This window comes from Leuresthes tenuis, unplaced genomic scaffold (assembly GCF_036924035.1).
Source record: "Leuresthes tenuis unplaced genomic scaffold, fLeuTen1.0.hap1 SCAF_1, whole genome shotgun sequence".
NCBI lineage: Eukaryota > Metazoa > Chordata > Actinopteri > Atheriniformes > Atherinopsidae > Leuresthes > Leuresthes tenuis.
Window position 1 is genome coordinate 998,221 of NW_027325355.1, and position 23,259 is coordinate 1,021,479.

At 46.4% G+C, this 23,259-nt stretch overlaps 1 non-coding gene and 46 pseudogenes across 1 annotated transcript; all 47 read left to right on the forward strand.

Moving 5' to 3' along the window:
* Positions 1 to 157: 157 nt before the first annotated feature.
* LOC140285363 (5S ribosomal RNA) lies at positions 158 to 276 on the forward strand (annotated as a pseudogene).
* A 657-nt stretch (positions 277 to 933) lies between these two features.
* On the forward strand, positions 934 to 1,051 carry LOC140294405 (5S ribosomal RNA; annotated as a pseudogene).
* Positions 1,052 to 1,320: 269 nt separating this feature from the next.
* On the forward strand, positions 1,321 to 1,439 carry LOC140291661 (5S ribosomal RNA; annotated as a pseudogene).
* A 237-nt stretch (positions 1,440 to 1,676) lies between these two features.
* LOC140290364 (5S ribosomal RNA) lies at positions 1,677 to 1,795 on the forward strand (annotated as a pseudogene).
* A 269-nt stretch (positions 1,796 to 2,064) lies between these two features.
* Positions 2,065 to 2,183, forward strand: LOC140294762 (5S ribosomal RNA; annotated as a pseudogene).
* A 269-nt stretch (positions 2,184 to 2,452) lies between these two features.
* On the forward strand, positions 2,453 to 2,571 carry LOC140302395 (5S ribosomal RNA; annotated as a pseudogene).
* Positions 2,572 to 2,840: 269 nt separating this feature from the next.
* On the forward strand, positions 2,841 to 2,959 carry LOC140296542 (5S ribosomal RNA; annotated as a pseudogene).
* A 269-nt stretch (positions 2,960 to 3,228) lies between these two features.
* Positions 3,229 to 3,347, forward strand: LOC140293674 (5S ribosomal RNA; annotated as a pseudogene).
* Positions 3,348 to 3,616: 269 nt separating this feature from the next.
* On the forward strand, positions 3,617 to 3,735 carry LOC140289772 (5S ribosomal RNA; annotated as a pseudogene).
* A 1,045-nt stretch (positions 3,736 to 4,780) lies between these two features.
* On the forward strand, positions 4,781 to 4,899 carry LOC140292938 (5S ribosomal RNA; annotated as a pseudogene).
* Positions 4,900 to 5,546: 647 nt separating this feature from the next.
* On the forward strand, positions 5,547 to 5,665 carry LOC140297190 (5S ribosomal RNA; annotated as a pseudogene).
* A 269-nt stretch (positions 5,666 to 5,934) lies between these two features.
* Positions 5,935 to 6,053, forward strand: LOC140267574 (5S ribosomal RNA; annotated as a pseudogene).
* A 658-nt stretch (positions 6,054 to 6,711) lies between these two features.
* LOC140267581 (5S ribosomal RNA) lies at positions 6,712 to 6,830 on the forward strand (annotated as a pseudogene).
* A 269-nt stretch (positions 6,831 to 7,099) lies between these two features.
* On the forward strand, positions 7,100 to 7,218 carry LOC140289600 (5S ribosomal RNA; annotated as a pseudogene).
* A 272-nt stretch (positions 7,219 to 7,490) lies between these two features.
* On the forward strand, positions 7,491 to 7,609 carry LOC140291760 (5S ribosomal RNA; annotated as a pseudogene).
* A 269-nt stretch (positions 7,610 to 7,878) lies between these two features.
* LOC140289601 (5S ribosomal RNA) lies at positions 7,879 to 7,997 on the forward strand (annotated as a pseudogene).
* Positions 7,998 to 8,269: 272 nt separating this feature from the next.
* On the forward strand, positions 8,270 to 8,388 carry LOC140314459 (5S ribosomal RNA; annotated as a pseudogene).
* Positions 8,389 to 8,657: 269 nt separating this feature from the next.
* Positions 8,658 to 8,776, forward strand: LOC140320246 (5S ribosomal RNA; annotated as a pseudogene).
* A 647-nt stretch (positions 8,777 to 9,423) lies between these two features.
* Positions 9,424 to 9,542, forward strand: LOC140290365 (5S ribosomal RNA; annotated as a pseudogene).
* Positions 9,543 to 9,811: 269 nt separating this feature from the next.
* On the forward strand, positions 9,812 to 9,930 carry LOC140274643 (5S ribosomal RNA; annotated as a pseudogene).
* A 269-nt stretch (positions 9,931 to 10,199) lies between these two features.
* LOC140279381 (5S ribosomal RNA) lies at positions 10,200 to 10,318 on the forward strand (annotated as a pseudogene).
* Positions 10,319 to 10,587: 269 nt separating this feature from the next.
* Positions 10,588 to 10,706, forward strand: LOC140293723 (5S ribosomal RNA; annotated as a pseudogene).
* Positions 10,707 to 10,975: 269 nt separating this feature from the next.
* On the forward strand, positions 10,976 to 11,094 carry LOC140290908 (5S ribosomal RNA; annotated as a pseudogene).
* A 269-nt stretch (positions 11,095 to 11,363) lies between these two features.
* Positions 11,364 to 11,472, forward strand: LOC140297210 (5S ribosomal RNA; annotated as a pseudogene).
* Positions 11,473 to 11,741: 269 nt separating this feature from the next.
* LOC140294186 (5S ribosomal RNA) lies at positions 11,742 to 11,860 on the forward strand (annotated as a pseudogene).
* A 269-nt stretch (positions 11,861 to 12,129) lies between these two features.
* LOC140274649 (5S ribosomal RNA) lies at positions 12,130 to 12,248 on the forward strand (annotated as a pseudogene).
* A 269-nt stretch (positions 12,249 to 12,517) lies between these two features.
* LOC140268735 (5S ribosomal RNA) lies at positions 12,518 to 12,636 on the forward strand (annotated as a pseudogene).
* Positions 12,637 to 13,283: 647 nt separating this feature from the next.
* On the forward strand, positions 13,284 to 13,402 carry LOC140300566 (5S ribosomal RNA; annotated as a pseudogene).
* Positions 13,403 to 13,671: 269 nt separating this feature from the next.
* LOC140293724 (5S ribosomal RNA) lies at positions 13,672 to 13,790 on the forward strand (annotated as a pseudogene).
* A 269-nt stretch (positions 13,791 to 14,059) lies between these two features.
* Positions 14,060 to 14,178, forward strand: LOC140292277 (5S ribosomal RNA; annotated as a pseudogene).
* A 1,044-nt stretch (positions 14,179 to 15,222) lies between these two features.
* LOC140294406 (5S ribosomal RNA) lies at positions 15,223 to 15,340 on the forward strand (annotated as a pseudogene).
* Positions 15,341 to 15,609: 269 nt separating this feature from the next.
* Positions 15,610 to 15,728, forward strand: LOC140271395 (5S ribosomal RNA; annotated as a pseudogene).
* Positions 15,729 to 15,997: 269 nt separating this feature from the next.
* On the forward strand, positions 15,998 to 16,116 carry LOC140290366 (5S ribosomal RNA; annotated as a pseudogene).
* Positions 16,117 to 16,385: 269 nt separating this feature from the next.
* LOC140293807 (5S ribosomal RNA) lies at positions 16,386 to 16,504 on the forward strand (annotated as a pseudogene).
* Positions 16,505 to 16,773: 269 nt separating this feature from the next.
* Positions 16,774 to 16,892, forward strand: LOC140298222 (5S ribosomal RNA). The gene has a single exon (XR_011913889.1). It is a non-coding gene; the product is annotated as a 5S ribosomal RNA (ribosomal RNA).
* Positions 16,893 to 17,161: 269 nt separating this feature from the next.
* On the forward strand, positions 17,162 to 17,280 carry LOC140292122 (5S ribosomal RNA; annotated as a pseudogene).
* A 272-nt stretch (positions 17,281 to 17,552) lies between these two features.
* On the forward strand, positions 17,553 to 17,671 carry LOC140320257 (5S ribosomal RNA; annotated as a pseudogene).
* A 272-nt stretch (positions 17,672 to 17,943) lies between these two features.
* Positions 17,944 to 18,062, forward strand: LOC140289914 (5S ribosomal RNA; annotated as a pseudogene).
* A 269-nt stretch (positions 18,063 to 18,331) lies between these two features.
* Positions 18,332 to 18,450, forward strand: LOC140292123 (5S ribosomal RNA; annotated as a pseudogene).
* A 269-nt stretch (positions 18,451 to 18,719) lies between these two features.
* LOC140271500 (5S ribosomal RNA) lies at positions 18,720 to 18,838 on the forward strand (annotated as a pseudogene).
* A 269-nt stretch (positions 18,839 to 19,107) lies between these two features.
* LOC140291710 (5S ribosomal RNA) lies at positions 19,108 to 19,226 on the forward strand (annotated as a pseudogene).
* Positions 19,227 to 19,495: 269 nt separating this feature from the next.
* LOC140300568 (5S ribosomal RNA) lies at positions 19,496 to 19,614 on the forward strand (annotated as a pseudogene).
* A 269-nt stretch (positions 19,615 to 19,883) lies between these two features.
* Positions 19,884 to 20,002, forward strand: LOC140288457 (5S ribosomal RNA; annotated as a pseudogene).
* A 269-nt stretch (positions 20,003 to 20,271) lies between these two features.
* On the forward strand, positions 20,272 to 20,390 carry LOC140317683 (5S ribosomal RNA; annotated as a pseudogene).
* Positions 20,391 to 22,211: 1,821 nt separating this feature from the next.
* On the forward strand, positions 22,212 to 22,329 carry LOC140296158 (5S ribosomal RNA; annotated as a pseudogene).
* A 269-nt stretch (positions 22,330 to 22,598) lies between these two features.
* On the forward strand, positions 22,599 to 22,717 carry LOC140296200 (5S ribosomal RNA; annotated as a pseudogene).
* A 237-nt stretch (positions 22,718 to 22,954) lies between these two features.
* Positions 22,955 to 23,073, forward strand: LOC140290367 (5S ribosomal RNA; annotated as a pseudogene).
* Positions 23,074 to 23,259: the final 186 nt, after the last annotated feature.

Genomic DNA, 23,259 nt, shown 5'->3' on the forward strand with positions numbered 1-23,259 from the left:
GTGATCTGAGAGTCTCAGTTTCAGCTGCAGAGAATAATCACATCAGGGAAGAAGATGTTTCCATAACAAGTCAGCCTTTCTCTGCAATTATCTGGTTACATAGAGGAAGTGTATGATTCCAGTACCTATATAATGCACATTTGTCACAGAAGTTGTTCCTTACGGCCACACCACCCTGAATAAGCCCGACCTCGTCTGATCTCGGAAGCCAAGGAGGGTTGGGCCTGGTTAGTACTTTAATGGGAGACTGCTTGGGAATACCAGGTGCTGTAAGAGTTTTCTCTTCTCTCTACAACCTGCATGTCTTTTGTTGCAACGTCTGATCACCCTGTGACACATGAGGAAGTTGGTCATCTTCAGCAGCTGCTGCTTTGTTGGCAGACACGAAGTGATCTGAGAGTCTCAGTTTCAGCTGAAGAGAATGATCACATCAGAGAAGATGATATGCCCACTACACATCAGCCTTTCTCGGCAATTATCTGGTTTCATAGAGCAAGTGTATGATTCCAGTACCTATATAATTCACATTTGTAACAGATATTGTCGCTTACCGCCACACCACCCTGAATAAGCCCCACCTTGTCTTATCTCGGAAGCCAAGCAGGGTTGGGTCTGGTTTGTACTTCAATGGGAGACTGCTTGGGAATACCAGGTGCTGTAAGCTGTTTCTCTTCTCTCTACCACCTGCTTGTGTTTTGTTGCAACGTCTGATCACCCTGTGACACATGAGGAAGTTGGTCATCTTCAGCTGCTGCTGCTTTGTTGGCAGACATGAGGTAATCTGAGAGTCTCAGTTTCAGCTGGAGAGAATAATCACATCAGAGAAGAAGATGTGCCCACTACAAGTCAGCTTTTCTCTGCAATTATTTGGTTGCATAGAGGAACCGTATGATTCCAGTACCTATATAATGCACATTTGTCACAGACATTGTCGCTTACGGCCAAACCACCCTGAATAAGCCCGACCTCGTCTGATCTCGGAAGCCAAGCAGGTTTAGGCCTGCTTAGTACTTGATGGGAGACTGCTTGGGAATACCAGGTGCTGTAAGCTTTTTCTCTTCTCTCTACCACCTGCATGTCTTTTGTTGCAACGTCTGATCACCCTGTGACACGTGAAGAAGCTGGTCATCTTCAGCTGCTGCTGCTTTGTTGATAGACACGAGGTGATCTGAGAGTCTCAGTTTCAGCTCCAGAGAATAATCACATCAAGGAGGAAGATGAACCCACTATAAGTCAGCCTTTTTCGGCAATTATCTGGTTATACAGAGGAAGTGTATGATTCCAGTACCTATATAATGCACATTTGTCACCGATATTGTTGCTTACGGCCACACCACCCTGAATAAGCCCAACCTCGTCTGATCTCGGAAGCCAAGCAGGGTTGGGCCTCCTTAGTACTTGGATGGGAGACTGCTTGGGAATACCAGGTGCTGTAAGCTTCTTCTCTTCTCTCTACCACCTGCATGTCTTTTGTTGCAACTTCTGATCACCCTGTGACACATGAGGAAGTTGGTCATCTTCAGCTGCTGCTGCTTTGTTGGCTGACACGAAGTGATCTGAGAGTCTCAGTTTCAGTTGCAGATAATGATCACATCAGAGAAGATGATTATCTGGTTGCATAGAGGAACCGTATGATTCCAGTACCTATATAATGCACATTTGTCAGAGACATTTTTGCTTACGGCCACACCACCCTGAATAAGCCCGACCTCGTCTGATCTCGGACGCCAAGCAGGGTTGTACCTGGTTAGTACTTGGATGGGAGACAGCTTGGGAATACCAGGTGCTGTAAGCTTTTTCTCTTCTCTCTACCACCTGCATGTCTTTTGTTGCAACGTCTGATCACCCTGTGACACGTGAAGAAGTTGGTCATCTTCAGCTGCTGCTGCTTTGTTGGCTGACACGAAGTGATCTGAGAGTCTCAGTTTCAGTTGCAGATAATGATCACATCAGAGAAGATGATTTGCCCGCTACACATCAGCCTTTCTCGGCAATTATCTGGTTGCATAGAGGAACCGTATGATTCCAGTACCTATATAATGCACATTTGTCAGAGACATTGTTGCTTACGGCCACACCACCCTGAATAAGCCCGACCTCGTCTAATCTCGGACGCCAAGCAGGGTTGTACCTGGTTAGTACTTGGATGGGAGACAGCTTGGGAATACCAGGTGCTGTAAGCTTTTTCTCTTCTCTCTACCACCTGCATGTCTTTTGTTGCAACGTCTGATCACCCTGTGACACGTGAAGAAGTTGGTCATCTTCAGCTGCTGCTGCTTTGTTGATAGACACGAGGTGATCTGAGAGTCTCAGTTTCAGCTCCAGAGAATAATCACATCAAGGAGGAAGATGAACCCACTACAAGTCAGCCTTTTTCGGCAATTATCTGGTTATACAGAGGAAGTGTATGATTCCAGTACCTATATAATGCACATTTGTCACCGATATTGTTGCTTACGGCCACACCACCCTGAATAAGCCCGACCTCGTCTGATCTCGGAAGCCAAGCACGGTTGGGCCTGGTTAGTACTTGAATGGGAGACCGCTTGGGAATACCAGGTGCCTTAAGCTTTTTCTCTTCTCTCTACCACCTGCATGTCTTTTGTTGCAACGTCTGATCACCCTGTGACACATGAGGAAGTTGGCCATCTTCAGCTGCTGCTGCTTTGTTGGAAGACACGAAGTGATCTGAGAGTCTCAGTTTCAGCTAAAGAGAATAATCACTTCAGGGAAGAAGATGTGCCCACTACAGATCAGCCTTTCTCAGCAATTATCTGGTTACATAGAGGAACCGTATGATTCCTGTACTTATATAATGCACATTTGTCAGACACATTGCTGCTTACGGCCACACCACCCTGAACATGCCCGACCTCGTCTGATCTCGGAAGCCAAGCAGGGTTGAATCTCCTTAGTACGTGGATGGGAGACTGCTTGGGAATACCAGGTGCTGTAAGCTTCTTCTCTTCTCTCTACCACCTGCATGTCTTTTGTTGCAACTCCTGATCACCCTGTGACACATGAGGAAGTTGGTCATCTTCAGCTGCTGCTGCTTTGTTGGCTGACACGAAGTGATCTGAGAGTCTCAGTTTCAGTTGCAGATAATGATCACATCAGAGAAGATGATTTGCCCGCTACACAACAGCCTTTCTCGGCAATTATCTGGTTGCATAGAGGAACCGTATGATTCCAGTACCTATATAATGCACATTTGTCAGAGACATTGGTGCCTACGGCCACACCACCCTGAATAAGCCCGACCTCGTCTGATCTCGGACGCCAAGCAGGGTTGTACCTGGTTAGTACTTGGATGGGAGACAGCTTGGGAATACCAGGTGCTGTAAGCTTTTTTTCTTCTCTCTACCACCTGCATGTCTTTTGTTGCAACGTCTGATCACCCTGTGACACATGAAAAAGTTAGTCATCTTCAGCTGCTGCTGCTTTGTTGATAGACACGAGGTGATCTGAGAGTCTCAGTTTCAGCTGCAGAGAATAATCACATCAAGGAGGAAGATGAACCCACTACAAGTCAGCCTTTTTCGGCAATTATCTAGTTATACAGAGGAAGTGTATGATTCCAGTACCTATATAATGCACATTTGTCACCAATATTGTTGCTTACGGCCACACCACCCTGAATAAGCCCGACCTCGTCTGATCTCGGAAGCCAAGGAGGGTTGGGCCTGGTTAGTACTTTAATGGGAGACTGCTTGGGAATACCAGGTTCTGTAAGCGTTTTCTCTTCTCTCTACAACCTGCATGTCTTTTGTTGCAACGTCTGATCACCCTGTGACACATGAGGAAGTTGGTCATCTTCAGCAGCTGCTGCTTTGTTGGCAGACACGAAGTGATCTGAGAGTCTCAGTTTCAGCTGCAGAGAATAATCACATCAAGGAGGAAGATGAACCCACTACAAGTCAGCCTTTCTCGGCAATTATCTGGTTTCATAGAGCAAGTGTATGATTCCAGTACCTATATAATTCACATTTGTAACAGATATTGTCGCTTACCGCCACACCACCCTGAATAAGCCCCACCTTGTCTTATCTCGGAAGCCAAGCAGGGTTGGGTCTGGTTTGTACTTCAATGGGAGACTGCTTGGGAATACCAGGTGCTGTAAGCTGTTTCTCTTCTCTCTACGACCTGCATGTGTTTTGTTGCAACGTCTGATCACCCTGTGACACATGAGGAAGTTGGTCATCTTCAGCTGCTGCTGCTTTGTTGGCAGACACGAAATGATCTGAGAGTCTCAGTTTCAGCTGAAGAGAATGATCACATCAGAGAAGATGATATGCCCACTACACATCAGCCTTTCTCGGCAATTATCTGGTTTCATAGAGGAAGTGTATGATTCCAGTACCTATATAATTCACATTTGTAACAAATATATTTGCTTACCGCCACACCACCCTGAATAAGCCCCACCTTGTCTTATCTCGGAAGCCAAGTAGGGTTGGGCCTGGTTAGTACTTAGATGGGAGACTGCTTGGGATTACCAGGTGCTGTAAGCTTTTTGTCTTCTCTTGACCACCTGCATGTCTTTTGTTGCAACGTCTGATCACCCTGTGACACATGAGGAAGTTGGTCATCTTCAGCTCCTGCTGCTTTGTTGGCAGACATGAGGTAATCTGAGAGTCTCAGTTTCAGCTGGAGAGAATAATCACATCAGAGAAGAAGATGTGCCCACTACAGATCAGCCTTTCTCAGCAATTATCTGGTTACATAGAGGAACCGTATGATTCCTGTACTTATATAATGCACATTTGTCAGACACATTGTTGCTTACGGCCACACCACCCTGAACATGCCCGACCTCGTCTGATCTCGGAAGCCAAGCAGGGTTGAGCCTCCTTAGTACTTGGATGGGAGACAGCTTGGGAATACCAGGTGCTGTAAGCTTTTTCTCTTCTCTCTACCACCTGCATGTCTTTTGTTGCAACGTCTGATCACCCTGTGACACATGAGGAAGTTGGTCATCTTCAGCTGCTGCTGCTTTGTTGGCAGACACGAAGTGATCTGAGAGTCTCATGTTCAGCTGGAGAAAATTATCACGTCAGGGAAGAAGATGTGCCCACTACAGATCAGCCTTTCTCAGCAATTATCTGGTTACATAGAGGAACCGTATGATTCCTGTACTTATATAATGCACATTTGTCAGACACATTGTTGCTTACGGCCACACCACCCTGAACATGCCTGATCTCGTAAGCCAAGCAGGTTTGGGCCTGGTTAGTACTTGGATGGGAGACTGCTTGGGAATACCAGGTGCTTTAAGCTTTTTCTCTTCTCTCTACCACCTGCATGTCTTTTGTTGCAACGTCTGATCACCTTGTGACACATGAGGAAGTTGGTCATCTTCAGCTGCTGCTGCTTTGTTGGCAGACACGAAGTGATCTGAGAGTCTCATTTTCAGCTGGAGAGAATTATCACGTCAGGGAAGAAGATGTGCCCACTACAAGTCAGACTTTCTCGGCAATTATCTGGTTGCATAGAGGAACCGTATGATTCCAGTACCTATATAATGCACATTTGTCAGAGACATTGTTGCTTACGGCCACACCACCCTGAATAAGCCCCACCTCGTCTGATCTCGGACGCCAAGCAGGGTTGTACCTGGTTACTACTTGGATGGGAGACAGCTTGGGAATACCAGGTGCTGTAAGCTTTTTCTCTTCTCTCTACCACCTGCATGTCTTTTGTTGCAACGTCTGATCACCCTGTGACACGTGAAGAAGTTGGTCATCTTCAGCTGCTGCTGCTTTGTTGATAGACACGAGGTGATCTGAGAGTCTCAGTTTCAGCTGGAGAGAATAATCACATCAAGGAGGAAGATGAACCCACTACAAGTCAGCCTTTTTCGGCAATTATCTGGTTACACAGAGGAAGTGTATGATTCCAGTACCTATATAATGCACATTTGTCACCGATATTGTTGCTTACGGCCACACCACCCTGAATAAGCCCGACCTCGTCTGATCTCGGAAGCCAAGCAGGGTTGGGCCTGGTTAGTACTTGAATGCGAGACCGCTTGGGAATACCAGGTGCCTTAAGCTTTTTCTCTTCTCTCTACCACCTACATGTCTTTTGTTGCAACGTCTGATCACCCTGAGACACATGAGGAAGTTGGTCATCTTCAGCTTCTGCTGCTTTGTTGGCAGACACAAAGTGATCTGAGAGTCTCATTTTCAGCTGGAGAGAATTATCACGTCAGGGAACAAGATGTGCCCACTACAAGTCAGCCTTTCTCGGCAATTATCTGGTTGCATAGAGGAACCGTATGATTCCAGTACCTATATAATGCACATTTGTCAGAGACATTGTTGCTTACGGCCACACCACCCTGAATAAGCCCCACCTCGTCTGATCTCGGACGCCAAGCAGGGTTGTAACTGGTTACTACTTGGATGGGAGACAGCTTGTGAATAACCAGGTGCTGTAAGCTTTTTCTCTTCTCTCTACCACCTGCATGTCTTTTGTTGCAATGTCTGATCACCCTGTGACACGTGAAGAAGTTGGTCATCTTCAGCTGCTGCTGCTTTGTTGATAGACACGAGGTGATCTGAGAGTCTCATTTTCAGCTGGAGAGAATAATCACATCAAGGAGGAAGATGAACCCACTACAAGTCAGCCTTTTTCGGCAATTATCTGGTTACACAGAGGAAGTGTATGATTCCAGTACCTATATAATGCACATTTGTCACCGATATTGTTGCTTACGGCCACACCACCCTGAATAAGCCCGACCTCGTCTGATCTCGGAAGCCAAGCAGGGTTGGGCCTGGTTAGTACTTGAATGCGAGACCGCTTGGGAATACCAGGTGCCTTAAGCTTTTTCTCTTCTCTCTACCACCTACATGTCTTTTGTTGCAACGTCTGATCACCCTGAGACACATGAGGAAGTTGGTCATCTTCAGCTTCTGCTGCTTTGTTGGCAGACACGAAGTGATCTGAGAGTCTCAGTTTCAGCTGAAGAGAATGATCACATCAGAGAAGATGATATGCCCGCTACACATCAGCCTTTCTCGGCAATTATCTGGTTGCATAGAGGAACCGTATGATTCCAGTACCTATATAATGCACATTTGTCAGAGACATTGTCGCTTGCGGCCACACCACCCTGAACATGCCCGACCTCGTCTGATCTCGGAAGCCAAACAGGGTTGAGCCTGCTTAGTACTTGGATGGGAGACTGCTTGGGAATACCAGGTGCTGTACGCTTCTTCTCTCCTCTCTACCACCTGCATGTCTTTTGTTGCAACGTCTGATCATCCTGTGACACATGAGGAAGTTGGTCATCTTCAGCAGCTGCTGCTTCTTTGTTGGCAGACACAAAGTGATCTGAGAGTCTCAGTTTCAGCTGCAGAGAATAATCACATCAGGGAAGAAGATGTGCCCACTACAAGTCAGCCTTTCTCTGCAATTATCTGGTTACATAGAAGAAGTGTATGATTCCAGTACCTATATAATGCACATTTGTCACAGTTAATGTCGCTTACGGCCACACCACCCTGAATAAGCCCGACCTCGTCTGATCTTGGAAGCCAAGCAGTATTGGGCCTTGTTAGTACTTGGATGGGAGTCCTCTTGGGAATACCAGGTGCTGTAAGCTTTTTCTCCTCTCTCTACCACCTGCATGTCTTTTGTTGCAACGTCTGAGCACCCTGTGACACATGAGGAAGTTGGTCATCTTCATTTTCTGCTGCTTTGTTGGCAGACACGAAGTGATCTGAGAGTCTCAGTTTCAGCTGAAGAGAATAATCACATCAAGGAGGAAGATGAACCCACTACAAGTCAGCCTTTTTCTGCAATTATCTGGTTACACAGAGGAAGTGTATGATTCCAGTACCTATATAATGCACATTTGTCAGAGACATTGTCGCTTGCGGCCACACCACCCTGAACATGCCCGACCTCGTCTGATCTCGGAAGCCAAACAGGGTTGAGCCTGCTTAGTACTTGGATGGGAGACTGCTTGGGAATACCAGGTGCTGTACGCTTCTTCTCTCCTCTCTACCACCTGCATGTCTTTTGTTGCAACGTCTGATCATCCTGTGACACATGAGGAAGTTGGTCATCTTCAGCAGCTGCTGCTTCTTTGTTGGCAGACACAAAGTGATCTGAGAGTCTCAGTTTCAGCTGCAGAGAATAATCACATCAGGGAAGAAGATGTGCCCACTACAAGTCAGCCTTTCTCTGCAATTATCTGGTTACATAGAAGAAGTGTATGATTCCAGTACCTATATAATGCACATTTGTCACAGTTAATGTCGCTTACGGCCACACCACCCTGAATATACCCGACCTCGTCTGATCTCGGAAGCCAAGCAGGTTTGGGCCTGGTTAGTACTTGGATGGTAGACTGCATGGGAATACCAGGTGCTTTAAGCTTTTTCTCTTCTCTCTACCACCTTCATGTCTTTTGTTGCAACGTCTGAGCACCCTGTGACACATGAGGAAGTTGGTCATCTTCATTTTCTGCTGCTTTGTTGGCAGACACGAAGTGATCTGAGAGTCTCAGTTTCAGCTGAAGAGAATAATCACATCAAGGAGGAAGATGAACCCACTACAAGTCAGCCTTTTTCGGCAATTATCTGGTTACACAGAGGAAGTGTATGATTCCAGTACCTATATAATGCACAATTGTCACCGATATTTTTGCTTACGGCCACACCACCCTGAATAAGCCCGACCTCGTCTGATCTCGGAAGCCAAGCACGGTTGGGCCTGGTTAGTACTTGAATGGGAGACCGCTTGGGAATACCAGGTACCTTAAGCTTTTTCTCTTCTCTCTACCACCTGCATGTCTTTTGTTGCAACGTCTGATCACCCTGTGACACATGAGGAAGTTGGTCATCTTCAGCTTCTGCTGCTTTGTTGGCAGACACGAAGTGATCTGAGAGTCTCATGTTCAGCTGGAGAAAATTATCACGTCAGGGAAGAAGATGTGCCCACTACAGATCAGCCTTTCTCAGCAATTATCTGGTTACATAGAGGAACCGTATGATTCCTGTACTTATATAATGCACATTTGTCAGACACATTGTTGCTTACGGCCACACCACCCTGAACATGCCTGATCTCGTAAGCCAAGCAGGGTTGAGCCTCCTTAGTACTTGGATGGGAGACTGCTTGGGAATACCAGGTGCTGTAAGCTTTTTCTCTTCTCTCTACCACCTGCATGTCTTTTGTTGCAACGTCTGATCACCCTGTGACACATGAGGAAGTTGGTCATCTTCAGCTGCTGCTGCTTTGTTGGCTGACACGAAGTGATCTGAGAGTCTCAGTTTAAGTTGCAGAGAATGATCACATCAGAGAAGATGATTTGCCCGCTACACATCAGCCTTTCTCGGCAATTATCTGGTTGCATAGAGGAACCGTATGATTCCAGTACCTATATAATGCACATTTGTCAGAGACATTGTTGCTTACGGCCACACCACCCTGAATAAGCCCGACCTCGTCTGATCTCGGACGCCAAGCAGGGTTGTACCTGGTTAGTACTTGGATGGGAGACAGCTTGGGAATACCAGGTGCTGTAAGCTTTTTCTCTTCTCTCTACCACCTGCATGTCTTTTGTTGCAACGTCTGATCACCCTGTGACACGTGAAGAAGTTAGTCATCTTCAGCTGCTGCTGCTTTGTTGATAGACGCGAGGTGATCTGAGAGTCTCAGTTTCAGCTGCAGAGAATAATCACATCAAGGAGGAAGATGAACCCACTACAAGTCAGCCTTTTTCGGCAATTATCTGGTTATACAGAGGAAGTGTATGATTCCAGTACCTATATAATGCACATTTGTCACCAAAATTTTTGCTTATGGCCACACCACCCTGAATAAGCCCAACCTCGTCTGATCTCGGAAGCCAAGCAGGGTTGGGCCTGGTTAGTACTTGAATGGGAGACTGCTTGGGAATACCAGGTGCCTTAAGCTTTTTCTCTTCTCTCTACCACCTGCATGTCTTTTGTTGCAACGTCTGATCACCCTGTGACACATGAGGAAGTTGGTCATCTTCATTTTCTGCTGCTTTGTTGGCAGACACGAAGTGATCTGAGAGTCTCAGTTTCAGCTGAAGAGAATAATCACATCAAGGAGGAAGATGAACCCACTACAAGTCAGCCTTTTTCGGCAATTATCTGGTTACACAGAGGAAGTGTATGATTCCAGTACCTATATAATGCACAATTGTCACCGATATTTTTGCTTACGGCCACACCACCCTGAATAAGCCCGACCTCGTCTGATCTCGGAAGCCAAGCGCGGTTGGGCCTGGTTAGTACTTGAATGGGAGACTGCTTGGGAATACCAGGTGCCTTAAGCTTTTTCTCTTCTCTCTACCACCTGCATGTCTTTTGTTGCAACGTCTGATCACCCTGTGACACATGAGGAAGATGGTCATCTTCAGCTTCTGCTGCTTTGTTGGCAGACACGAAGTGATCTGAGAGTCTCATGTTCAGCTGGAGAAAATTATCACGTCAGGGAAGAAGATGTGCCCACTACAGATCAGCCTTTCTCAGCAATTATCTGGTTACATAGAGGAACCGTATGATTCCAGTACCTATATAATGCACATTTGTCACAGAAATTGTTCCTTACGGCCACACCACCCTGAATAAGCCCGACCTCGTCTGATCTCGGAAGCCAAGGAGGGTTGGGCCTGGTTAGTACTTTAATGGGAGACTGCTTGGGAATACCAGGTTCTGTAAGCGTTTTCTCTTCTCTCTACAACCTGCATGTCTTTTGTTGCAACGTCTGATCACCCTGTGACACATGAGGAAGTTGGTCATCTTCAGCTGCTGCTGCTTTGTTGGCAGACACGAAGTGATCTGAGAGTCTCAGTTTCAGCTGCAGAGAATAATCACATCAGGGAAGAAGATGTGCCCATAACACGTCAGCCTTTCTCTGCAATTATCTGGTTACATAGAGGAAGTGTATGATTCCAGTACCTATATAATGCACATTTGTCACAGAAATTGTTCCTTATGGCCACACCACCCTGAATAAGCCCGACCTCGTCTGATCTCGGAAGCCAAGGAGGGTTGGGCCTGGTTAGTACTTTAATGGGAGACTGCTTGGGAATACCAGGTGCTGTAAGCGTTTTCTCTTCTCTCTACAACCTGCATGTCTTTTGTTGCAACGTCTGATCACCCTGTGACACATGAGGAAGTTGGCCATCTTCAGCTGCTGCTGCTTTGTTGGAAGACACGAAGTGATCTGAGAGTCTCAGTTTCAGCTAAAGAGAATAATCACTTCAGGGAAGAAGATGTGCCCACTACAGATCAGCCTTTCTCAGCAATTATCTGGTTACATAGAGGAACCGTATGATTCCTGTACTTATATAATGCACATTTGTCAGACACATTGTTGCTTACGGCCACACCACCCTGAACATGCCTGATCTCAGAAGCCAAGCAGGGTTGAGCCTCCTTAGTACTTGGATGGGAGACTGCTTGGGAATACCAGGTGCTGTAAGCTTTTTCTCTTCTCTCTACCACCTGCATGTCTTTTGTTGCAATGTCTGATCACCCTGTGACACATGAGGAAGTTGGTCATCTTCAGCTGCTGCTGCTTTGTTGGCTGACACGAAGTGATCTGAGAGTCTCAGTTTAAGTTGCAGAGAATGATCACATCAGAGAAGATGATTTGCCCGCTACACATCAGCCTTTCTCGGCAATTATCTGGTTGCATAGAGGAACCGTATGATTCCAGTACCTATATAATGCACATTTGTCAGAGACATTGTTGCTTACGGCCACACCACCCTGAATAAGCCCGACCTCGTCTGATCTCGGACGCCAAGCAGGGTTGTACCTGGTTAGTACTTGGATGGGAGACAGCTTGGGAATACCAGGTGCTATAAGCTTTTTCTCTTCTCTCTACCACCTGCATGTCTTTTGTTGCAACGTCTGATCACCCTGTGACACGTGAAGAAGTTAGTCATCTTCAGCTGCTGCTGCTTTGTTGATAGACACGAGGTGATCTGAGAGTCTCAGTTTCAGCTGCAGAGAATAATCACATCAAGGAGGAAGATGAACCCACTACAAGTCAGCCTTTTTCGGCAATTATCTGGTTATACAGAGGAAGTGTATGATTCCAGTACCTATATAATGCACATTTGTCACCAAAATTGTTGCTTATGGCCACACCACCCTGAATAAGCCCAACCTCGTCTGATCTCGGAAGCCAAGCAGGGTTGGGCCTGGTTAGTACTTGAATGGGAGACTGCTTGGGAATACCAGGTGCCTTAAGCTTTTTCTCTTCTCTCTACCACCTGCATGTCTTTTGTTGCAACGTCTGATCACCCTGTGACACATGAGGAAGTTGGTCATCTTCATTTTCTGCTGCTTTGTTGGCAGACACGAAGTGATCTGAGAGTCTCAGTTTCAGCTGAAGAGAATAATCACATCAAGGAGGAAGATGAACCCACTACAAGTCAGCCTTTTTCGGCAATTATCTGGTTACACAGAGGAAGTGTATGATTCCAGTACCTATATAATGCACAATTGTCACCGATATTTTTGCTTACGGCCAAACCACCCTGAATAAGCCCGACCTCGTCTGATCTCGGAAGCCAAGCACGGTTGGGCCTGGTTAGTACTTGAATGGGAGACCGCTTGGGAATACCAGGTACCTTAAGCTTTTTCTCTTCTCTCTACCACCTGCATGTCTTTTGTTGCAACGTCTGATCACCCTGTGACACATGAGGAAGTTGGTCATCTTCAGCTTCTGCTGCTTTGTTGGCAGACACGAAGTGATCTGAGAGTCTCATGTTCAGCTGGAGAAAATTATCACGTCAGGGAAGAAGATGTGCCCACTACAGATCAGCCTTTCTCAGCAATTATCTGGTTACATAGAGGAACCGTATGATTCCTGTACTTATATAATGCACATTTGTCAGACACATTGTTGCTTACGGCCACACCACCCTGAACATGCCTGATCTCGTAAGCCAAGCAGGGTTGAGCCTCCTTAGTACTTGGATGGGAGACTGCTTGGGAATACCAGGTGCTGTAAGCTTTTTCTCTTCTCTCTACCACCTGCATGTCTTTTGTTGCAACGTCTGATCACCCTGTGACACATGAGGAAGTTGGTCATCTTCAGCTGCTGCTGCTTTGTTGGCTGACACGAAGTGATCTGAGAGTCTCAGTTTAAGTTGCAGAGAATGATCACATCAGAGAAGATGATTTGCCCGCTACACATCAGCCTTTCTCGGCAATTATCTGGTTGCATAGAGGAACCGTATGATTCCTGTACCTATATAATGCACATTTGTCAGAGACATTGTTGCTTACGGCCACACCACCCTGAACATGCCCGACCTCGTCTGATCTCGGAAGCCAAGGAGGGTTGGGCCTGGTTAGTACTTAAATGGGAGACCGCTTGGGAATACCAGGAGCTGTAAGCTTTTTGTCTTCTCTCGACCACCTGCATGTCTTTTGTTGCAACGTCTGATCACCCTGTGACACATGACGAAGTTGGTCATCTTCAGCTGCTGCTGCTTTGTTGGCAGACACGAAGTGATCTGAGAGTCTCAGTTTCAGCTGCAGAGAATAATCACATCAGGGAAGAAGATGTGCCCATAACAAGTCAGCCTTTCTCTGCAATTATCTGGTTACATAGAGGAATTGTATGATTCCAGTACCTATATAATGCACATTTGTCACAGAAATTGTTCCTTACGGCCACACCACCCTGAATAAGCCCGACCTCGTCTGATCTCGGAAGCCAAGGAGGGTTGGGCCTGGTTAGTACTTTAATGGGAGACTGCTTGGGAATACCAGGTTCTGTAAGCGTTTTCTCTTCTCTCTACAACCTGCATGTCTTTTGTTGCAACGTCTGATCACCCTGTGACACATGAGGAAGTTGGTCATCTTCAGCTGCTGCTGCTTTGTTGGCAGACACGAAGTGATCTGAGAGTCTCAGTTTCAGCTGCAGATAATAATCACATCAGGGAAGAAGATGTTTCCATAACAAGTCAGCCTTTCTCTGCAATTATCTGGTTACATAGAGGAAGTGTATGATTCCAGTACCTATATAATGCACATTTGTCACAGAAATTGTTCCTTACGGCCACACCACCCTGAATAAGCCCGACCTCGTCTGATCTTGGAAGCCAAGGAGGGTTGGGCCTGGTTAGTACTTTAATGGGAGACTGCTTGGGAATACCAGGTGCTGTAAGCGTTTTCTCTTCTCTCTACAACCTGCATGTCTTTTGTTGCAACGTCTGATCACCCTGTGACACATGAGGAAGTTGGTCATCTTCAGCAGCTGCTGCTTTGTTGGCAGACACGAAGTGATCTGAGAGTCTCAGTTTCAGCTGAAGGAATGATCACATCAGAGAAGATGATATGCCCACTACACATCAGCCTTTCTCGGCAATTATCTGGTTTCATAGAGCAAGTGTATGATTCCAGTACCTATATAATTCACATTTGTAACAGATATTGTCGCTTACCGCCACACCACCCTGAATAAGCCCCACCTTGTCTTATCTCGGAAGCCAAGCAGGGTTGGGTCTGGTTTGTACTTCAATGGGAGACTGCTTGGGAATACCAGGTGCTGTAAGCTGTTTCTCTTCTCTCTACCACCTGCATGTGTTTTGTTGCAACGTCTGATCACCCTGTGACACATGAGGAAGTTGGTCATCTTCAGCTGCTGCTGCTTTGTTGGCAGACACGAAGTGATCTAAGAGTCTCAGTTTCAGCTGAAGAGAATGATCACATCAGAGAAGATGATATGCCCACTACACATCAGCCTTTCTCGGCAATTATCTGGTTTCATAGAGGAAGTGTATGATTCCAGTACCTATATAATTCACATTTGTAACAAATATATTTGCTTACCGCCACACCACCCTGAATAAGCCCCACCTTGTCTTATCTCGGAAGCCAAGTAGGGTTGGGCCTGGTTAGTACTTAGATGGGAGACTGCTTGGGATTACCAGGTGCTGTAAGCTTTTTGTCTTCTCTCGACCACCTGCATGTCTTTTGTTGCAACGTCTGATCACCCTGTGACACATGAGGAAGTTGGTCATCTTCAGCTCCTGCTGCTTTGTTGGCAGACATGAGGTAATCTGAGAGTCTCAGTTTCAGCTGGAGAGAATAATCACATCAGAGAAGAAGATGTGCCCACTACAAGTCAGCTTTTCTCTGCAATTATTTGGTTGCATAGAGGAACCGTATGATTCCAGTACCTATATAATGCACATTTGTCACAGACATTGTCGCTTACGGCCAAACCACCCTGAATAAGCCCGACCTCGTCTGATCTCGGAAGCCAAGCAGGTTTAGGCCTGCTTAGTACTTGATGGGAGACTGCTTGGGAATACCAGGTGCTGTAAGCTTTTTCTCTTCTCTCTACCACTTACATGTCTTTTGTTGCAACGTCTGATCACCCTGTGACACGTGAAGAAGCTGGTCATCTTCAGCTGCTGCTGCTTTGTTGATAGACACGAGGTGATCTGAGAGTCTCAGTTTCAGCTCCAGAGAATAATCACATCAAGGAGGAAGATGAACCCACTATAAGTCAGCCTTTTTCGGCAATTATCTGGTTATACAGAGGAAGTGTATGATTCCAGTACCTATATAATGCACATTTGTCACCGATCTTGTTGCTTACGGCCACACCACCCTGAATAAGCCCGACCTCGTCTGATCTCGGAAGCCAAGCAGGGTTGGGCCTCCTTAGTACTTGGATGGGAGACTGCTTGGGAATACCAGGTGCTGTAAGCTTCTTCTCTTCTCTCTACCACCTGCATGTCTTTTGTTGCAACTTCTGATCACCCTGTGACACATGAGGAAGTTGGTCATCTTCAGCTGCTGCTGCTTTGTTGGCTGACACGAAGTGATCTGAGAGTCTCAGTTTCAGTTGCAGATAATGATCACATCAGAGAAGATGATTTGCCCGCTACACATCAGCCTTTCTCGGCAATTATCTGGTTGCATAGAGGAACCGTATGATTCCAGTACCTATATAATGCACATTTGTCAGAGACATTGTTGCTTACGGCCACACCACCCTGAATAAGCCCGACCTCGTCTGATCTCGGACGCCAAGCAGGGTTGTACCTGGTTAGTACTTGGATGGGAGACAGCTTGGGAATACCAGGTGCTGTAAGCTTTATCTCTTCTCTCTACCACCTGCATGTCTTTTGTTGCAACGTCTGATCACCCTGTGACACGTGAAGAAGTTGGTCATCTTCAGCTGCTGCTGCTTTGTTGGCTGACACGAAGTGATCTGAGAGTCTCAGTTTCAGTTGCAGATAATGATCACATCAGAGAAGATGATTTGCCCGCTACACATCAGCCTTTCTCGGCAATGATCTGGTTGCATAGAGGAACCGTATGATTCCATTACCTATATAATGCACATTTGTCAGAGACATTGTTGCTTACGGCCACACCACCCTGAATAAGCCCGACCTCGTCTGATCTCGGACGCCAAGCAGGGTTGTACCTGGTTAGTACTTGGATGGGAGACAGCTTGGGAATACCAGGTGCTGTACGCTTTTTCTCTTCTCTCTACCACCTGCATGTCTTTTGTTGCAACGTCTGATCACCCTGTGACACGTGAAGAAGTTGGTCATCTTCAGCTGCTGCTGCTTTGTTGATAGACACGAGGTGATCTGAGAGTCTCAGTTTCAGCTCCAGAGAATAATCACATCAAGGAGGAAGATGAACCCACTACAAGTCAGCCTTTTTCGGCAATTATCTGGTTATACAGAGGAAGTGTATGATTCCAGTACCTATATAATGCACAATTGTCACCGATATTTTTGCTTACGGCCACACCACCCTGAATAAGCCCGACCTCGTCTGATCTCGGAAGCCAAGCACGGTTGGGCCTGGTTAGTACTTGAATGGGAGACCGCTTGGGAATACCAGGTGCTGTAAGCTTTTTCTCTTCTCTCTACCACCTGCATGTCTTTTGTTGCAACGTCTGATCACCCTGTGACACGTGAAGAAGTTGGTCATCTTCAGCTGCTGCTGCTTTGTTGATAGACACGAGGTGATCTGAGAGTCTCAGTTTCAGTTGCAGAGAATGATCACATCAGAGAAGATGATTTGTCCGCTACACATCAGCCTTTCTCGGCAATTATCTGGTTGCATAGAGGAACCGTATGATTCCAGTACCTATATAATGCACATTTGTCAGAGACATTGTTGCTTACGGCCACACCACCCTGAATAAGCCCGACCTCGTCTGATCTCGGACGCCAAGCAGGGTTGTACCTGGTTAGTACTTGGATAGGAGTCAGCTTGGGAATACCAGGTGCTGTAAGCTTTTTCTCTTCTCTCTACCACCTGCATGTCTTTTGTTGCAACGTCTGATCACCCTGTGACACATGAGGAAGTTGGTCATCTTCAGCTGCTGCTGCTGCTTTGTTGGCAGACATGAAGTGATCTGAGAGTCTCAGTTTCAGCTCCAGAGAATAATCACATCAAGGAGGAAGATGAACCCACTACAAGTCAGCCTTTTTCGGCAATTATCTGGTTATACAGAGGAAGTGTATGATTCCAGTACCTATATAATGCACATTTGTCACCGATATTGTTGCTTACGGCCACACCACCCTGAATAAGCCCGACCTCGTCTGATCTCGGAAGCCAAGCACGGTTGGGCCTGGTTAGTACTTGAATGGGAGACCGCTTGGGAATACCAGGTACCTTAAGCTTTTTCTCTTCTCTCTACCACCTGCATGTCTTTTGTTGCAACGTCTGATCACCCTGTGACACATGAGGAAGTTGGTCATCTTCAGCTTCTGCTGCTTTGTTGGCAGACACGAAGTGATCTGAGAGTCTCATGTTCAGCTGGAGAAAATTATCACGTCAGGGAAGAAGATGATTTGCCCGCTACACATCAGCCTTTCTCGGCAATTATCTGGTTGCATAGAGGAACCGTATGATTCCAGTACCTATATAATGCACATTTGTCAGAGACATTGTTGCTTACGGCCACACCACCCTGAATAAGCCCGACCTCGTCTGATCTCGGACGCCAAGCAGGGTTGTACCTGGTTAGTACTTGGATAGGAGACAGCTTGGGAATACCAGGTGCTGTAAGCTTTTTCTCTTCTCTCTACCACCTGCATGTCTTTTGTTGCAACGTCTGATCACCCTGTGACACGTGAAGAAGTTGGTCATCTTCAGCTGCTGCTGCTTTGTTGATAGACACGAGGTGATCTGAGAGTCTCAGTTTCAGTTGCAGAGAATGATCACATCAGAGAAGATGATTTGTCCGCTACACATCAGCCTTTCTCGGCAATTATCTGGTTGCATAGAGGAACCGTATGATTCCAGTACCTATATAATGCACATTTGTCAGAGACATTGTTGCTTACGGCCACACCACCCTGAATAAGCCCGACCTCGTCTGATCTCGGACGCCAAGCAGGGTTGTACCTGGTTAGTACTTGGATAGGAGTCAGCTTGGGAATACCAGGTGCTGTAAGCTTTTTCTCTTCTCTCTACCACCTGCATGTCTTTTGTTGCAACGTCTGATCACCCTGTGACACGTGAAGAAGTTGGTCATCTTCAGCTGCTGCTGCTTTGTTGATAGACACGAGGTGATCTGAGAGTCTCAGTTTCAGCTCCAGAGAATAATCACATCAAGGAGGAAGATGAATCCACTACAAGTCAGCCTTTTTCGGCAATTATCTGGTTATACAGAGGAAGTGTATGATTCCAGTACCTATATAATGCACATTTGTCACCGATATTGTTGCTTACGGCCACACCACCCTGAATAAGCCCAACCTCGTCTGATCTCGGAAGCCAAGCAGGGTTGGGCCTGGTTAGTACTTGAATGGGAGACAGCTTGGGAATACCAGGTGCTGTAAGCTTTTTCTCTTCTCTCTACCACCTGCATGTCTTTTGTTGCAACGTCTGATCACCCTGTGACACATGAGGAAGTTGGCCATCTTCAGCTGCTGCTGCTTTGTTGGAAGACACGAAGTGATCTGAGAGTCTCAGTTTCAGCTAAAGAGAATAATCACTTCAGGGAAGAAGATGTGCCCACTACAGATCAGCCTTTCTCAGCAATTATCTGGTTACATAGAGGAACCGTATGATTCCTGTACTTATATAATGCACATTTGTCAGACACATTGTTGCTTACGGCCACACCACCCTGAACATGCCCGACCTCGTCTGATCTCGGAAGCCAAGCAGGGTTGAACCTCCTTAGTACTTGGATGGGAGACTGCTTGGGAATACCAGGTGCTGTAAGCTTCTTCTCTTCTCTCTACCACCTGCATGTCTTTTGTTGCAACGTCTGATCACCCTGTGACACATGAGGAAGTTGGTCATCTTCAGCTGCTGCTGCTTTGTTGGCTGACACGAAGTGATCTGAGAGTCTCAGTTTAAGTTGCAGAGAATGATCACATCAGAGAAGATGATTTGCCCGCTACACATCAGCCTTTCTCGGCAATTATCTGGTTGCATAGAGGAACCGTATGATTCCAGTACCTATATAATGCACATTTGTCAGAGACATTGTTGCTTACGGCCACACCACCCTGAACATGCCCGACCTCGTCTGATCTCGGAAGCCAAGGAGGGTTGGGCCTGGTTAGTACTTAAATGGGAGACCGCTTGGGAATACCAGGAGCTGTAAGCTTTTTGTCTTCTCTCGACCACCTGCATGTCTTTTGTTGCAACGTCTGATCACCCTGTGACACATGACGAAGTTGGTCATCTTCAGCTGCTGCTGCTTTGTTGGCAGACACGAAGTGATCTGAGAGTCTCAGTTTCAGCTGCAGAGAATAATCACATCAGGGAAGAAGATGTGCCCATAACAAGTCAGCCTTTCTCTGCAATTATCTGGTTACATAGAGGAATTGTATGATTCCAGTACCTATATAATGCACATTTGTCACAGAAATTGTTCCTTACGGCCACACCACCCTGAATAAGCCCGACCTCGTCTGATCTCGGAAGCCAAGGAGGGTTGGGCCTGGTTAGTACTTTAATGGGAGACTGCTTGGGAATACCAGGTGCTGTAAGCGTTTTCTCTTCTCTCTACAACCTGCATGTCTTTTGTTGCAACGTCTGATCACCCTGTGACACATGAGGAAGTTGGTCATCTTCAGCAGCTGCTGCTTTGTTGGCAGACACGAAGTGATCTGAGAGTCTCAGTTTCAGCTGAAGAGAATGATCACATCAGAGAAGATGATACACCCGCTACACATCAGCCTTTCTCGGCAATTATCTGGTTGCATAGAGGAACCGTATGATTCCAGTGCCTATATAATGCACATTTGTCAGATACATTGCTGCTTACGGCCACACCACCCTGAACATGCCCGACCTCGTCTGATCTCAGAAGCCAAGCAGGGTTGGTCCTGGTTAGTACTTGAATGGGAGACTGCTTGGGAATACCAGGTGCTGTAAGCGTTTTCTCTTCTCTCTACAACCTGCATGTCTTTTGTTGCAACGTCTGATCACCCTGTGACACATGAGGAAGTTGGTCATCTTCAGCAGCTGCTGCTTTGTTGGCAGACACGAAGTGATCTGAGAGTCTTAGTTTCAGCTGAAGAGAATGATCACATCAGAGAAGATGATATGCCCACTACACATCAGCCTTTCTCGGCAATTATCTGGTTTCATAGAGCAAGTGTATGATTCCAGTACCTATATAATTCACATTTGTAACAGATATTGTCGCTTACCGCCACACCACCCTGAATAAGCCCCACCTTGTCTTATCTCGGAAGCCAAGCAGGGTTGGGTCTGGTTTGTACTTCAATGGGAGACTGCTTGGGAATACCAGGTGCTGTAAGCTGTTTCTCTTCTCTCTACCACCTGCATGTGTTTTGTTGCAACGTCTGATCACCCTGTGACACATGAGGAAGTTGGTCATCTTCAGCTGCTGCTGCTTTGTTGGCAGACACGAAGTGATCTAAGAGTCTCAGTTTCAGCTGAAGAGAATGATCACATCAGAGAAGATGATATCCCCACTACACATCAGCCTTTCTCGGCAATTATCTGGTTTCATAGAGGAAGTGTATGATTCCAGTACCTATATAATTCACATTTGTAACAAATATATTTGCTTACCGCCACACCACCCTGAATAAGCCCCACCTTGTCTTATCTCAGAAGCCAAGCAGGGTTGGTCCTGGTTAGTACTTGAATGGGAGACTGCTTGGGAATACCAGGTGCTGTAAGCGTTTTCTCTTCTCTCTACAACCTGCATGTCTTTTGTTGCAACGTCTGATCACCCTGTGACACATGAGGAAGTTGGTCATCTTCAGCAGCTGCTGCTTTGTTGGCAGACACGAAGTGATCTGAGAGTCTTAGTTTCAGCTGAAGAGAATGATCACATCAGAGAAGATGATATGCCCACTACACATCAGCCTTTCTCGGCAATTATCTGGTTTCATAGAGCAAGTGTATGATTCCAGTACCTATATAATTCACATTTGTAACAGATATTGTCGCTTACCGCCACACCACCCTGAATAAGCCCCACCTTGTCTTATCTCGGAAGCCAAGCAGGGTTGGGTCTGGTTTGTACTTCAATGGGAGACTGCTTGGGAATACCAGGTGCTGTAAGCTGTTTCTCTTCTCTCTACCACCTGCATGTGTTTTGTTGCAACGTCTGATCACCCTGTGACACATGAGGAAGTTGGTCATCTTCAGCTGCTGCTGCTTTGTTGGCAGACACGAAGTGATCTAAGAGTCTCAGTTTCAGCTGAAGAGAATGATCACATCAGAGAAGATGATATCCCCACTACACATCAGCCTTTCTCGGCAATTATCTGGTTTCATAGAGGAAGTGTATGATTCCAGTACCTATATAATTCACATTTGTAACAAATATATTTGCTTACCGCCACACCACCCTGAATAAGCCCCACCTTGTCTTATCTCGGAAGCCAAGTAGGGTTGGGCCTGGTTAGTACTTAGATGGGAGACTGCTTGGGATTACCAGGTGCTGTAAGCTTTTTGTCTTCTCTCGACCACCTGCATGTCTTTTGTTGCAACGTCTGATCACCCTGTGACACATGAGGAAGTTGGTCATCTTCAGCTCCTGCTGCTTTGTTGGCAGACATGAGGTAATCTGAGAGTCTCAGTTTCAGCTGGAGAGAATAATCACATCAGAGAAGAAGATGTGCCCACTACAAGTCAGCTTTTCTCTGCAATTATTTGGTTGCATAGAGGAACCGTATGATTCCAGTACCTATATAATGCACATTTGTCACAGACATTGTCGCTTACGGCCACACCACCCTGAATAAGCCCGACCTCGTCTGATCTCGGAAGCCAAGCAGGTTTAGGCCTGCTTAGTATTTGATGGGAGACTGCTTGGGAATACCAGGTGCTGTAAGCTTTTTCTCTTCTCTCTACCACCTGCATGTCTTTTGTTGCAACGTCTGATCACCCTGTGACACGTGAAGAAGCTGGTCATCTTCAGCTGCTGCTGCTTTGTTGATAGACACGAGGTGATCTGAGAGTCTCAGTTTCAGCTCCAGAGAATAATCACATCAAGGAGGAAGATGAACCCACTATAAGTCAGCCTTTTTCGGCAATTATCTGGTTATACAGAGGAAGTGTATGATTCCAGTACCTATATAATGCACATTTGTCACCGATATTGTTGCTTATGGACACACCACCCTGAATAAGCCCAACCTCGTCTGATCTCGGAAGCCAAGCAGGGTTGGGCCTCCTTAGTACTTGGATGGGAGACTGCTTGGGAATACCAGGTGCTGTAAGCTTCTTCTCTTCTCTCTACCACCTGCATGTCTTTTGTTGCAACTTCTGATCACCCTGTGACACATGAGGAAGTTGGTCATCTTCAGCTGCTGCTGCTTTGTTGGCTGACACGAAGTGATCTGAGAGTCTCAGTTTCAGTTGCAGATAATGATCACATCAGAGAAGATGATTATCTGGTTCCATAGAGGAACCGTATGATTCCAGTACCTATATAATGCACATTTGTCAGAGACATTGTTGCTTACGGCCACACCACCCTGAATAAGCCCGACCTCGTCTGATCTCGGACGCCAAGCAGGGTTGTACCTGGTTAGTACTTGGATGGGAGACAGCTTGGGAATACCAGGTGCTGTAAGCTTTTTCTCTTCTCTCTACCACCTGCATGTCTTTTGTTGCAACGTCTGATCACCCTGTGACACATGAGGAAGTTGGTCATCTTCAGCTGCTGCTGCTTTGTTGGCAGACACGAAGTGATCTGAGAGTCTCAGTTTCAGCTGCAGAGAATAATCACATCAGGGAAGAAGATGTTTCCATAACAAGTCAG